Raw genomic sequence first — 15,894 nt, forward strand, 5'->3', positions numbered from 1 at the left:
AAAATGCTGAAGCACAATGGTAATGAGTTTGAGGCCAGCCTGGGAAAAATAGCAAGACCAAATTTCTTTTAAGACAAATAAGGAGGCTGGAGGTGTAGCCCAGTTGTAAAACGCATGCTCAAACCCATGGGTTTTACCTCCAGCATGGGGGTGGCAAGTGTGAGTTTAACAGCTAAACACATTAGGTTAGGAAAGACAATTCAAGAAAACATCCAGGAGGAAAATTAGAAATGATAAAAACAGTCACTATTTAAAATAGGGGGAGCTTCTGATTGAAAAGAGTATTACATAGAAGAGCAAAAGAAACATGGAACATGAAGCCAGGCATGATGATCCACACCTGTAATCCCAGTGGCTCAGGAGGCTGAAGCAGGAGGATTGCAAGTTCAAGGTTAACCTCAGCAATTTAGTGAGGACCTAAACAACTAAGCAAGACCTTGTTTCAAAACAAAAAATAATAAAGGGCTGGGATGTGGCTCAGTGGTTAAGCGGCCCTGCCCTGGTATCAAAACAATATACAAACAAACAAAAAATGGAACATGCTGAAAAAGCTTTGGCATAGATAGATGGAAGTGGAAACCTGGGAGAGGAGGAAAAATGGATTAGAATCAATATTTAAAGATATATACCAGTGAAATATTTTCTAAAACTGATGAAGGAATTAAGCCACAGATTGAACAACCTGCAGAGCCATGAAGCAGGAAAAAAAAAAAAAAAAAAAAAAAACACAAAGAAAACCACATGCAGGTAAAACTGACAAAAACAAAAGTCGTCGATGAATAATTGTTTTTACAACCAAAACTTCATACTTACAACACCCTATTCATCTTGGAGACTAGGAAAGAAAGAAATCATTTAAGGATTAATGTCTAAGATATTACAGCTGGATTTTATATTAGAATACAACAAATGGTAATGATTAGCCAAAATTCTATTCTCCAGAAACAGTGAAAGAGAAGGAAACTGTAACGTATGAACTTTACACCTTTACTTTAAAAACCTGCAAGCCATCTCCCCAGGTCTTCAGAAACCAAAATATGCAAATTCCAACACCAGCAGTCACTTCTACTGTCACCACTCTGTAATGTTCAGCCACTGAGGACATTTCTCACCTTATCCCAAGACGTATTAGGAGAATCATGTAACAACACAATACTTGACTTTAAATAGGTCTTAAATGGAAAGATTTTCCACTAATACAAGGCAACAAGTAGACTAAAGTTCCCAAATAAGTTCACCCATCCCTACAGGACAGTGGCTAAAACATATGAGTGTAGTAATGATGTCAGAAGCATGTGTAAAGAGCTTCCCTCCCTGTGACTGGATTAAGTTTGTGACTCATGTTGCTGAGCAGGTACTTATTTCCTTGCTCAGGTTCTACCTATCTTCCCTAGAGAGATGCAGTTTCAAACTGGGAAGCCTCCCCCATCCTCCAGGAGCATTACAATTTATAAGGACAAAAAGCCAGGAAGCAGCGAATACCGAGTTCTAAGCTTCTCCCAGAGACAATGAGTTCTGGGCTTTTTAGGACTTCTTTCCTGACTATCCAAACCAACACATCTTGCCTCAGTCTCCAATGATTAATTTGCCCTCATTGTAAGCTATAAAACTTAGAGTCCTTCTGTAATTAAGGGTCATTGTCATACCCAGAAAATGAGCCCTTCCAGTGCCTGAATGATTGACTCTGCTGTGGAAAAAAGGAAGGCTTGCTGATCCCTTTGAGGTCTGCTTCCATCCTGGTTATTTGGATTTTCATAATGTGCCCGTCCATGTTCATTATTTTTGCTAACACTTATGTTAACAAAAATTAATAAATAGTATAATTATATTTTATTATCATTGTTTGACTGTATTATATAATTATATGTTACATGTTCCCATACACAGAGGCCACGTCCTTCCCTTGGGAGTTCATGTGAGGCCAACACCAGACTCTGCTATCAGTTTTGCTCTCCTGAAATCTTACTTCTTTAAAGGTCTTGTACAACTGTGTATCTACTGGTCCTGAGCTTTTCTTGGTTGATAGGCTTCTGATGATGTCTTCTATTTCATCACCTGATATTGGTCTGTTTAAATTGTGTATATCTTACTGGTTCAACCTGGGCAAATAGTATGACTTAAGAAATTTGTTGATGCCTTCAATGTCTTCTATTTTATTGGAGTATAAGTTTTCAAAATAATTTCTAATTATCCTCTGTGTTTCTGTAATGTCTGCTATGATATTACCTTTTTCATCATGTATGCTGGTAATTCGAATTCTCTCTCTCCTTCTCTTCATTAGTGTAGCTTGTCAAATTTATTTATTTTTTCAAAAAAACAACTTTTTGTTTTGTCAATTTTTTTCAATTGTTGCTTTTGTTTCAATTTCATCTCTAATTTTAATTATTTCTTGCCTTTTACTGCTTTTGCTATTAATTTGTTCTTCTTTTTCTAGGGCTTTGAGATGTAATGTGAGGTCATTTATTTGTTGACTTTTTCTTCTTTTAAGGAATGAACTCCATGCAATGAACTTTCCTCTAAGTACTGCTTTCATAGTGTCCCAGAGATTTTGATATGTCTATATATAGACGTGTTCTCATTTACCTTGAAAAAAATTTTTAATCTCCTCCTTAATGTCTTCTGCAACCTATTATTTATTTAGTAGTATGTTGTTCAGTCTCCAGGTGTTGGAGTAATTTTTATTTTTTATTTTGTCATTGATTTCCAATTTTATTCCGTTATAATCTGATAAAATGCATGTATTTGCTAAGAGTTGCTTTGTTGCATATTATATGGTCTATTTTAGAAAAGAATTCATGTGCTGCTGAGAAGAAAGTGTATCCGCTTGATGCAGGTTGAAATATTCTATATATGTCGGTTAAGTCTAAGTTATTGATTGTATTATTGAGTTCTATAGTTTCTTTATTCTACTTTTGTTTGGAAAATCTATCCAGTGGTGAGAGAGGTGTGAACTGATAAGACTTATAATGTAATTTTTTGGTCTTATATTTTCTGTATTTGAACTTTCTCAATGTTATTTTTAATATACATTGTAATACACAGTTAATTATGAAAATTCAATTACCAACAGAAAATTTACAAAAGGGAGCTCAATATCTCTTTAACAAAACACCCAGGCTTGTAGACAAATGCTATGTCCTGGGAATAAGAAATAGAATATATTTCTTATTTTAAAAGTCAATAACTTTAAAATATTATTGTTAACAAACTTCTCCTTTTAGTAACTCCATGCACAGTAAGTTTTTATCCATACCATATCAATTGTTTATCTTCACACATTGGAGATAATCACCAGGTTTACCTTAAGGAACCTGCCCATAACACACTACAAGACCTGGAATCATTGCACCACCAAATTGTTTTCTAAAAATATTCTAAATTGTCAGTTTGTATTTCATACTCACTTTCAAATGAAACTGCCAGTGGCTACAAATGTAATAAGAACTTAGACTCTTCACTTGTGCCTGCAAGTAATCAATGGGGCAACTAAAAGCAGGATAAAAAGTTTGCTTCTCTGCCTCCATTTTGCATCAGTGTTCTTTGCTCTGAGTCAGTCACCTTGGATTCCAGTAACAGCAAATCTGATCAATAAAATTCTCGTGATAAGTGGAAATTACCCCTGGGCAACAGCAACTTTCATATCTCAGACAAGGCCATTCTGACCAATCCTGAGTTAATGATTGATCTGACCATGGTTTGACCAAGACAGTTTGATTATGCTTCCCTATGTCTACATAATACACAAGCTCATGCATTACCCCCAATGAAAGGGTTGGAAATATTAGTCCCCTGTGTCTTCCAAGTATAACTCTACCTTTCCTGCTTTATACCTTTACTCTTTACACTTGGTTGGTGGGGCAAAACTATGCTTTGTTGGGACCCCCAGAATATGGCCTCTGGCCTAGGACTTTAGAAATACAAAATCAAGTCATTGAATTTAGTAGTGTGCTCTTTTCTAACAAAAATGTATGTATAATACACACCCACCTTTTCTGCCACACAAATTTACTCACTGGCCTTAATTGCAATTTAGGTGACCAAGGGCTGTGGTCTCAAGACACATGCACTCAAAGACAGATCATTAACAATACACTCCTTAACCAATATGTTGAAAGGAGTCACCTGGACCTTCCACACAGCTCAAACAAACAGCTTTCTTCTGACCATGATGTCAATTATCTGTGCTGTCATTCCTGAAGAGCTTTTCCCAAACACCCCTGACTCTTTTCCAGGCTACCTCCTTCCTGAGTGTCCCTAACACCATCAGGGACCCCCATGAAAAACAGCACCCCTTAAGAGTATGTGAATGGAAGATCTGAAGAGGACAATGAGATATTCAGCACCCCTCCAGATAGATAGATAGATAGATAGATAGATAGATAGATAGATAAAGGAGATGTACTCCAAGAATCTTCACTGAGCCTGTCATCTACTAAAAATATCACATAGGTTCTTGGCTACCCCCTAACTTTTTTAAACCATCTGTGGACATCAAAACCCAGAGGCAGGGCTGGGAGTGTAGTTCAGTGATAGAGCACTTGCCTAGCATGTAGGAGGTCCTTGGTTCAATCCCTAGTACTGCAACACCACCACCATCATCAAAAAAAAAAAAAAAAAAAAAAAAAAAAGGAAAAGAACAAAAAAGCATTAAGGCCAGATGCTTTCATGCCTTCTCCATAATAAATCTCAGGATAAATTACATAAAAGAATGAAGAATGAAACTGTGGGAACTTTCTGCAAAAGTCTAAAGGCAAACTCCCAGATCCTTTAACTTGATCAGTATGATTTGTGCTTTCCTCTACCCCATCTATGTTCTCTCTCTCTGTTTTTTTTTTTTTGTTGTTGTTGTTGTTAAGTTGTTGATGGACCTTTACTTTATTTATCTGTATGTGGTGCTGAGAATTGAACACAGTGCTTCACGCATGCTAGTTAGTAGCTGCAGCAGCTCATTTTAACCACAAGCAAGATTGGTTATACTGGACCTGGGTCTATAAAACCGCAAATGCTCTTCACTCAGGCCCTGTTTGCCCAGCACAAGGAAACATCCTTTGAAAATGTGCCTGAAGCCAGTGTAAATTCCTAGACTCCACAGAGCCCATTCCTGCAACCCCTACAGGTGATAAAAACTGGCCTCTTTCTGGTTCCAAGAGCCAGTCTGCCCAGCACTCTGGGTCAGAGCTGTTTCTCCTTTCTGCCTCCAGCGGAGGCCCCAGTACAGCCTCCTGAGCATCAGCGCTCACTTGATTTCGCTTTCGGTTTTATTGACAAAAGTCTCCGACATCATGCCTACCTTCTCCCTTCCCTCCTGCGCTCTGGGGACCGGTCTGTGCGCACCCAGGACACTGCCTGCAGCCGTGGCAGAGCCCTTCCCGGGAGAACCCCACCACGTTGCGGCCCTGGGGCCGGGCACTCGCCGCGGGGGGCTCCTGGGCAAGCTCCTGGCTCTGGCTCAAGGCTGCGAACTGAGAGTAAGTCAGCGGGGCCAGGGCACGGAGGGAGGGATGGAGGCCACTCCCTAGAGGGTTGGCTTCCTTTGATAAGCGAGGTAGGGGAATCAGAAGGGGTTGTATCGCCTGCCACGTTGCCTGAGAGGCTGGGTCTTGGAGAAGGATGTCGCAGAGCACACAGGGACAACGCAAAAACTCCCTGTTTTTACGGAGGAAAAATGAAAAAAAAAAAAAAAAGTGGATACATGATTGCAACAGGGAGGAACAGCACAGCTTGTAAAACTGATTTAACAGTCACATTTCCATTACATTTTACAGTGCACATGTCTTCACTTAAATTTCTTTACTTGGGCTTCATAAAAGCCATAAATTATGCTCATTTTCTAAAAAAAATAGAATTCAAGCTCAGGAACGTTAATAGCCAAGATCCCAAGACACCAAGGCCCACAGTCATGAACTACAGAGGCCATAATTCAGCATGCATCAAACACTGATGCAAATCATCTGACTCCAAATCTAGGGGACCTGAGCTGTCGCCTACATGGATTCATGGAGTAACCACTTGAAAAAATATAAAGCTGAGCTAGGGATTTAGGATAAAGAGAAAAAAATATTGAATCTTATAGGAAATGCCCATAAGTCATTGAGATGCACAAAACACAGGTGTAGATCTTGAGCAACATTCCCTTGGCCCATGCCCTTGTAAAATGAAGGAAATACCCCAGTACAGGGAAAACTGGCAAATTGTAGAGCTCCACCCTGGATCCTCCACCAGTCTGACCGATATAGCACTTCTATAAATATTTGATCCCTAGCCCAAGTTGGGGCTTATCACTCTTGAACTAGCCCATATTCCGATTCACATGGGTGTCCACCTTCCTAAGTAAACCTCTGTCTGTGCCTTTGTGTGGATCATGCTGAAATTCTTTTGTGACACATATGCCAAGAACTCCACTGGCCCTGAGCTGAGGTCTATCTCTCCTCTGGGAACCCCTCAGATCCATCTCCAGGGACATCTCTTCTCTATGACAGAACTTTCAATTAAAGATATCTGGGACAGCACAGGGCCTGGCAAAGGAGATGACAGAGTTCTTGTTTGCTGATTAAAAGTTGGTATTGTTTCTGACTGGGCAGCAGCTGGTGATGCATACCCCAAGAAGCTGTTGCTTCACTTTGAGTGAAGCCAGGGAAGCCAACACAGATCCTGAGAATTTCAAAACCAAAAGTCAATATTGGGTCTTAAGCACAATTGGAAAATATATATTTTTTTAAAAATCAGTGGCTAAAGTTTTTTTGTATTTATGTATAGCTATGGCATATTTAGAAGTCCAAAAATTTTAAATCCAAAGTGCATTCTTTTTTTGTTTGTTTGTTTGCTTGCTTGCTTGCTTGTGGTGCTGGGGATTAAACCAAGGGCCTTGTGCATGCAAGGCAAGCACTCTACCAAGTGAGCTATATCCCCAGCCCTCCAAAGTGCATTCTAGTTCACAATAATTAGAAGCATTCAACTTAATCACTCAGTTGGGTTTGGGAGTCTTTACTCCTTACCCTTTCCTGTCAGCTGTACCTCAACAATTGACTCTGGAAACACAGCACTCTGCAGAAGGCATCCTACTTTTGAATGCTGTTCCTGCATGTAGGACAGGCAGCACACTCCCTGTGTTTAACAGGGGTCCCGTTCACATCTCAGGACTTCACTTTATGTTCTGAATGTAAACCTTCCTGCTGGGATACTGACAGCTTATTTGCTAACAGGCTCCTTTTTTCTTTCTTCTTCTCTCTCTTTCCTTCCCAAACTGCATGCAAAACAAGATTTACATTCTTCCCATCCTAAGCTTCCCATCCTTTTACTGCCCACCTGAACAACAAAGAAAAATCCAGACCCAAAACTGGGAAAACAGTTCTCTGAAGGATAAAGCTGAACATTAATTACATCTACTGATAATATCTGTAAAACAGTCCTATATTCCCCCTTATAAAGCCCTCTGTTCCCCTTAGCATCTGGAATGGCAGCCTGTGTGACATGACTCCTTTGCCAGCAGAGCAATAAAATTTGTTTTTCCTTTTTCCCTAAACCTTTTCTCATTACTGAATCAGGATCAAGCTTTCAGTATCACTTGAGGACACTATGAATTTCTCTCTTGAAGGAAGAGGTGACCCCTTGTTCATCTTCCTGGTCAGTACAAGGTCAATGAATGTGAATGAGTTAGAATTCAAAACCTTGAACTCAAGTACTATATAGTTTGAGAGGCCAATTAACTGCTGAAGAAGATTGTTCTGGTCCTAACTTCATTGGGTCATAGGATGATAGGTGAGGAAAGCTAACTAGAGGAAAAGAAAATTGTTCTTACCTCTCCTGATACATTTTACGTATTGAGTATATTGTATATATGTATTGATTAATTATTTGCTTGTGATGAACCTGCTAAACACATAAGTTGAGATGACTGTTACCTGCTCATATGCTTTGAAAATTATCCATGTATTTGAAAGGGGAAGAGGACTATATTAAAGAAAGATTTAATAATTCCATTTAATTCCAAAATAACTTTTATTGGTTTTATTTTTGTTATACATGACTATAGAATCCACTTTGATGCAATTATGCAATCATGGAATATATCTTATTCTAATTATGACGATATTTTTGTGGACGTACATGCTGGTGAGATTCACTATGGTATATTCATATATGTACCTAGAAAAATTATGTCAGATTCATTTCATTGTTTTTCCTTTTCCTATCCCCCTTACCTTCCCTAGTTTTTTGCGGAATCTTCATACTGCTTTCCAGAGTAATTGCACCAATTTGCAATCCTACCAACGATGTTTGAGTGTACACTTTTCCCCACATCCTTGCCAACATTGGTTCTTACTTATATTCTTGATAACTGTCATTTTGATTGGAGTTAGTTGTTCGACTGGAGTGTTGTTTTAATTTGCACTTCTCTAATTGCTAGAGTTGTTGAACACCAAAAATAATTCAATACATGATGCTTGAATATTTTTATAGAATCAGGTAAATATTAAAAATCTGCTAAGTTTTCAGCATTGTGGTCAAAAGAAATGTAAAATATATTTCATCTCCTTGAAGCTTTTTTCAGCTAATTATAGGAATTACACCATATTACACCTATGATCATTAGATTCCAGCAAAATAAGACCATACTTGATAAAGTGCTGAAATTTGTAGTAGATGTGTTGTAGCAGCCCAGTTATGGAAGAAGAAGCACCATTAGTGGACATTAATTAGTGTTTGGTGGTGCCTTGCACTATATGAATTTTAGTTCTTTTTGTTTATGCACCAACAAATCCTATGGTGTAGCTAATTGTCCCATCTTACAGTGAGAAAACTGAAGACCATAATGTTTAAGCCACCTGCCAGATGATGTGGGCAATAAGGAGCATGACCAAGAGTCAAAGCCTGAATTCCTTTTACCTACTGTTATGGTTTGGATCTTAAATGTCCTCAGAAACTCATGTGTTAAAAGGTTGGTTCCTAACAGATGGAACTTGTCAACTATAATATATAGTTGTCTTTATCCATGCATCAGTTGACGGGCACTGGTTGGTTCCATATCTTGGCTACTGTAAATAATGCTACAATATGCATAGGAAGTAGAGGTCTCTTTAATATTCTGATTTCATTTTCTTTGTATATATGCCTAGTAGTAAGATGAGTACTGGTTCATCCAGGTATTCTATTTTTAGTATTTTAGAGAACCTCCCTATAAAGTATAAGTATGAGCTGGAGAGGCAGATTTCTGACTGGTTTAAAGCCCATCCTTCTCAAAGACATGTTTATGATTTTTAGGTTTATATTAATACATGTGTATATTTACAGATTTTTCTGCACATGGGTACCCATTCCTTCAATAACTTGTGTATTTAGAAAAAATACTTTTAGAATTATTGTGATTACTATAGAGACATGGACCACCCTCTCAGGCTGTCTCAGGATGGGTCTGTTGAGACCACTGCCTTTGGGAAGTTACTGTGGCAGAGCTGCCTTCTAAGCTCTGCAGAGCGCATTCTGTCAGGTCATCTAGATCCTTTCCTGGAGAACTGAGTCACTCAGAACACACATTTGTTAATGTACAAGGGAGGAAATGAGATCCTGTCTGATCTGTTCTCTTACTGAGCTGCAGCCCCACTTCATTTTTTTATATATATTTTTTAGTTGTAGATGGACATGATACCTTTATTTTATTTAATTATTATTATGTGGTGCTGAGGATCAAACCTAGTGCTTCATGCATGATAGGCAAGCACTCTTCCACTGAACCACCACCCCAGCCACATCCCACTTCATTTTATTTTGAATTTTCAGACAGTGAGGAAATAGCTTTTCAGTGACCAAATTCTTTTCTATCTTTAGTGTACACTTTATTTATTTTTCTTTTTATTATTTATTTTTTAGTTGTAGTTAGACATAATACTGTTTATTTACTTATTTATTTATTTATATATAGTGCTGAGGATCGAAGCCAGGGCCTCGCATATGCTAGGCAAGCGCTCTATTGCTGAGCAACAACCCCAGCCCCAAGTGTACACTTTATTTAATGTGAGGCCATATAAGATACAAAATTAGTAAAAATCAGGAAAATGCAAGGAAAGGAACTGAAAATCATGAATGATATTTGTTGCAGATTGAGAATGATTATCCTTTCTTGTGCTGCTTTTTCTAGTTCCTGCACAGCATCAGCATGCCTTTCATTTGGTTATCATTTCCAATATTTTACTTCATCTGATGCCATTAATAAGAGATATTTACTTATTCAGTTTCATCTCTCCCTCACAGAACACCTCTAAGATAGGTATTGTTCTCCTTTTATATGGAAGAAAGAGGCTAAACAATGAGGCACCCGGAGGACTTGTTCACTTTTAGCTGCAATTTTCACTGTGGGTCTGAAATCATGCAGTCCCTGAGTTCAGACAGTTACCAGGAAAGGTAGCCAGGGAAACATGGGCTGATGGTTCAGGCTCTGTGGACAGGCAGTTCTGCCATCAAAAGCGATGACCTCAGTTAGTTTCGGGATGCTTGTTTAAAATGGGGACTAAAAACGGATGAGAACTAGATAAGGAAATAGTTATGAAATGTGATGCAAAGCATGTTTCTCATCTTGATAAGAATGATCTATTATGTATTTTATCTTACCAAGAATGGATTGTGTTTGCGATTGCAACAGGTATTCCACTGAGTTTATCTGTTCTTGTTTTTGTTTGTTTTGTTTTTGTTTTTTAATTAGTTGCATCTATAAAAATAAAAAAGGATTCTAATGGGAGTAGCCATGGGGAGTAATTAAGACTGAGAGTTGATCTGACTATCACTTAGATTTTCAAGAATCAGAGAGGAAAAAGCCTCCCAGATTGCTGGGCACAGGAAAAATATCTGACTGGAATTAGAAACCAGGGCAACTTTTAATGAGTTTTCAGAGTTAAAGACCAACAGTCTCCTAGTAAGTATGGACAGGTGGGTATGAGGGCAGACAACCACCCATTTCTGGCAAGTGTCTGTACATCCTATTCTGGAGATAGGTCAAGAAACCCTTGACTGCAGCTGGATGAATTATTTTTATTTATTTGGCATTTCTAGGGATTAAACCCAGGGCCAGACCTAGGAAAATACTCTTTTACTGAGGAACAGACCCACTTTATTTTATTTTGAATTTTCAGACAGGATCTCATAACTTGACCTAGATGGCCTTAAATTTGAGTTTCTTGTGCCTTGACCTCCTCAGTAGCTGGGATTACTGGCCCTCACCACCACAGTAAGCTCAAATGAATTATTTCTTAATTGTTCACTATCTGCTGTATATGAACCAAGATGTTCCTGTCCTAGCATCTGGGCACTTAACCCTCACCCCAATCCCAGTACAGACACATTCTGTGCTGTCTCTATTTTAATCATACACCCACTTTCTGTTTACTCTATTTGTACAAAAGAAAATAAAAGAAAAGAAAAAGGAAAAGTAGTTTTGTGTGAATCACTCTTTGAATTTGGCTCTTAGGTCTCAGGATGCTTATTCTGCCTGAGCCTTCCACCTTCCACCCTTGTCCATCACCAGGCGATCAGGTCAGACAGGGAGAAGCAACTTATGCCCTAGCCCAGCAGGCAGCCCTATCCCTGGGTACAGTGAGGAGCCCTCCAATACACCCAGGGAAGAGGGGTCTCCCTTCTGGAGGAGGGAGCGCCCTGTACCCTAGGTAAGATGGCGTATGGAGCTCCCTTCAACACCCAGGTTAGAACGCCCTGTACCCTGGGTGCAATGGTGTGGGGAGCTCCCCTGACACCTAGGTTAGAGGGGTCCCCCTCTGGAAGGTGGAGCGTGCTGTACCCTGGGTGCAATGGTGTACAGAGCTCCCCCAACACCCCAGTTAGGGAGGTCTCTCCCTGGTGTGTGTGGGGAGTGCCCTCTACCCTGGGTGCGATGGTGTACAGAGCTCCCCCCAACATCCTGGTTAGGGGGGTATCCCCCCTGAAGGTGGAGTCCCCTCTACCCTGGGAGCGATGATGTGCAGAGCTCCCTGAGACACCCTGATAAGAGGGGTATCCCCCATGGAGGGGGGAGTCCCCTCTAACCTGGGTGCCATGATGTACAGAGCTCCCCCCTTCCCCCCCCCCGGAGAAGGGAGCGCCCTGTACCCTGGGTGCAATGGAGTATGGAGCTCCCCATATACCCAGGTTAGAAGGGTCTCCCCCCTGTGGGGGGAGTTACCCCTACTCTGGATAGATGGTGAACAGAACTCCCCCCAACACCCCGGTGAGAGGGGTCTCCACGGGGGGGAGTGCCCACTACCCTGGATGCGATGGTGTATAGAGCACCCCCCAACACCCCAGTTAGAGGGGTCTCACCCTTGGGGGGGGAGTCACCTCTACCTTGTGTGTGATGGTGTGCAGAGCTCCCCCAACACCCCAGTTAGAGGGGTATCCTCCCTGTGGGTGGAGTCCCCTCTACTCTGGGTGTGATAGTGTACAGAGCTCCCCCGACACCCAGATTACAGGGGTCTCCCTCCTGGAGGGGGGAGTCCCCTTCTACTCCAGGTGACGTGGGGAGCTCCCCCCCACACCCTGGTTAGAGGGGTCTCCCCCCTGGAGGGAGCAGTCCCCCCCCTACACCGGGTGCAGTGGAAAGCTCCCCCAGACACAGGGTAGAGGGGTCTCCCCCCTGGAAGGGGGAATACCATCTACCTTTGGTGAGGTGGGGAGCTCCCCCACAACACCCATGGTAGAGGGTTCTCCCCCATGGAGGGGGGAGTTCCCTCTACCCTGGGTGCCAGTTGGGACTCCACCCTGACACTAGATTGAGAAGGTCACCCCTGAAGGGGCAGTTCCTTCTACACTGGGTGCGGTGGGGAGGTCCCACCAACACCCAGGTTAAGGGGTCTCCCTCCTGGCGAGGGGAGTCCCCTCTACCCTAGGTGGTATGGTGTACAGAGTTCCTCACAAAACCTGTTAGAGGGGTCTCCTCCCTGGGGGGGTCCCCTCTACCCTGGGTGAGATGATGTACAGAGCTCCGCCCGACACCCAGGTTAGATGGGTCTTCCCCCTGGAGGGGGGAGTGCCCTGTACCCTGGGTGCGATGGTGTAAGGAGCTCCCCCAAAACCCAGGTTAGAGAGGTCTCCCCTCTGGAGGTATGAGTACCCTGAACCTTGGTTTTCGATGTTGTATGGAGTCCCCACGAAAACCCAGGTGGGAGGGGTCTCCCCCCGGGAGGGAGTCCCTTCTACCTTGGATCAGTGGGGGGGGGGGAGCTCCTACCCCACATTCAGATGGGAGAGATCTTCCCCCAGGAGGGGTAGTTCCCTCTACCCTGGATGCGGTGAGAGGGAGCTCCCCCCAACACACACCCAGGTAGGAGGGTTCTCATCTCTGGCCAGGGGAGTCCCCTATAACCTGGGTGCAGTGGAAGGGAGCTCCACCCCACCCAGGTGAGAGGGGTCTCCCCCCAGGGGGGTGTCCCCTCTATCCTGAGTACAGTGGGGAGCTCCCCCCACCACCCAAGTGAGAGGAGTCTCCCCCCAGGAGTGGGGAGTCCCATCCACCCTGGGTGTGATGGTGTGGGGAGCTCCCCCGCCCCCCGCAACCCAGGTTAGAAGGGTTTCTCCCCTGGAGGGGGAAGTCCCCTCTAGGCTGGACGCGATGGTGTGGGGAGCTCCCCCCCCCACTGCCCAGATTAGAGGGGGCTCCCCGCTGGAGGAGGGAGTCCCCTTCACCCTGGGTGCAGTGCAGAGCTCTCCCCACGGCCGCCACCCAGGTTAGAGGGGGCTCTACACTGGAGGGGGGCGTCCCCTCCAGCCTGGGTGCTATGCAGAGCTATCCCAGGCATCCAGGTTAGAGGGGGTCCCGCATGGAGGGGGGTGTCCCCTCCACCCTGAGTGTGATTCAGAGTACCCCCACCACCCAGGTTAGAGGGGTCTCCCCACTGGAGAGCTCCTTCCTGCACCCAGGGTGGAGGTGTCACGCCCCTGGAGAAGGGAGTCCCCTGGAGTCTGGCTGCAGCAGCATGCAGAGCTCCCCCCTGCAACTAGGGAGGAGGGGTCTTGCCCCTGGACGGGGGAGTGCCCTCCACCTTGGCTGCAACATGGTGAGCTCCCCTGGCTCCCAAGTTAGAGGGGTCTGGCCCCTGGAGGGGGAGTCCACTGGACCCTGGCTGCAGCACCATGCAGAGCTCCCCCATAACCCAGGGTGGAGGGGTATCGCCTCTGGAGAGGAGAGTCCTCTAGGCCCTGCATACAGTGGCTTGCTGGCTTGCGGAGATCCCCAGGCACCCAGGTTGGAGGGGTCTCCCGCCTGGAGGGGAATGTGCCCTCAACCCTGGCTGCAGAAGCAGGTGGAGCTCCGCAGGCTCCCGGGATGGAGGGGTGTCGCCCCTGGAGAGGGGAGTGTCAAGACAACTGGCTGCAGCATGCAGAGCTCTTCTGGCTCCCAAGGTGGACCAGTCTCGCCCCTGGAGGGATAGCCTGGGTGCCAAGGACTGAGGAGCTCCCATCTGGCACCCAGGATGGAGGGGTCTTGCCCCTGGTGAAGGGAGTACCCTAGACCTTGGCTGCAGCAGCCTGCTGAGCTCCACCTGGAACCCAGGGTGGAGGAGTCCCGGCCCTGGAGAAGGGTATCACTTGGAGTCTGGCTGTAGCACCAAGCAGAGTTCCCCACAGCCTGCTGTTCCACAGCCTGTGTGCCACAGACTGCTGAGCTCCCCTAGCACCCAGGGTCAAGATGTTTTGCCCATGGAGGGAAGAATCTGCTCAAGCCTGTATGCAAAGGCGTGCAGAGCTCCACCTGGCACTCAGGGTTAAGGGGTTTTTCCCCGGGGGCGGGGAGTAACCTGGATTCTGGCTGCAGTGGCGTGCAGGGCTCCCCCACCTCCAAGGGTGGAGAGTTCTCGCCCCTTGAGTGAGGAGTCCCCTCCATCCTGGCTACAGCGGCTTTCAGCATGCAGAGCGGCCCCAGGCACCCTGGGTCAAGGGGTCTCTCGCCTGGAGGACGGAGTTCACTGGACCCTGGCTGCAGCTGGATGCGGAGATCCCCCCCCACCCCCGCACCCACGGTGGGGGTGTCTCCCCCTAGAATGGAAAGTGCCCTCAACCCTGCCTGCAGTGGAGTGCGGAGTTCCCCCTGACACCCAAGGCTGGAGGGGTCTCCCCACTGGACAGAGGAATGCCCTAGATCCTGACTTCAGCAGCTTGGTGCAGAGCTCCTTCTGGCACCCAGGGTGGAGAGGTCGCGCTCCTAGAGAAGGATTCCCATGGAGTCTAGCTGTAGCAGTATACATAGATCCTCCCCTGCACCTTGGGTGGAGGGGTCCCGCCCCTGGAGGGAGGAGTCCCCAAGACCCTGGCTTCAGCAGCATGCAGATCTCCTCCCAGCACCCAGGGTGGGGGCCTCACCCCTGGAGGGAGGAGTGCCCTCAATCCTGTCAGCAGTGGAGGGAGATTCCTGCTTCCCCAGAGACCCAGGGTGAAGGGATCTCGCCCTTGAGGGAGAGGTCTCCACAAACCTGTGTGCCACAGCCTTCTGACCTACCCCATCACCCAGGGTGGATAGATCTCGCCTCTGGAGAAGCAAGATTCATGGAGTCTAGCTGCTGCAGCATGTAGACTTCCCAAGGGCACCTAGGGTGAAGGGGCCCCTACCCTGGAAGAGTAAGTCCTTTCAATCCTGGCCGTGGCAGCATGCTGAGCTCCCCCTGGCACCCCAGGTGGAGGGGTATTGCCCCTAGAGGGGAGAGTGCCCTAGACACAGGGTGCAGCAGCCTGCAGCCCTCACCCAGAATTCAGGGTGGAGAGGTCTCACCACTGGAGGGAGAAGTGTCATGGACCCTGGCTGCAGTATGCAGAGCCACACTGGCTCCCAAGGTGAAGGGGTCTCACACCTGGAGTGGGGAGTGCACTCCACACTTTGTGGGGTTGCATAAGAAGCTACTTCAGGCACCCAGGGAGGAG

General features: G+C 45.2%; 1 protein-coding gene across 1 annotated transcript in view; it reads right to left on the reverse strand.

Moving 5' to 3' along the window:
* Positions 1-5,473, reverse strand: part of LOC114085595 (broad substrate specificity ATP-binding cassette transporter ABCG2-like) — a 49,174-nt gene extending 43,701 nt beyond the window's left edge. Inside the window, exon 1 of the mRNA XM_027926796.3 lies at positions 5,291-5,473. The gene's annotated coding sequence lies outside the window, so the exon portion shown is untranslated. The remainder of the gene's footprint in view (positions 1-5,290) is intronic.
* Between the last annotated feature and the right edge of the window lie 10,421 nt (positions 5,474-15,894).

Source organism: Marmota flaviventris, chromosome 7 (genome assembly GCF_047511675.1).
Source record: "Marmota flaviventris isolate mMarFla1 chromosome 7, mMarFla1.hap1, whole genome shotgun sequence".
In the NCBI taxonomy this organism is placed as follows: Eukaryota; Metazoa; Chordata; class Mammalia; order Rodentia; family Sciuridae; genus Marmota; species Marmota flaviventris.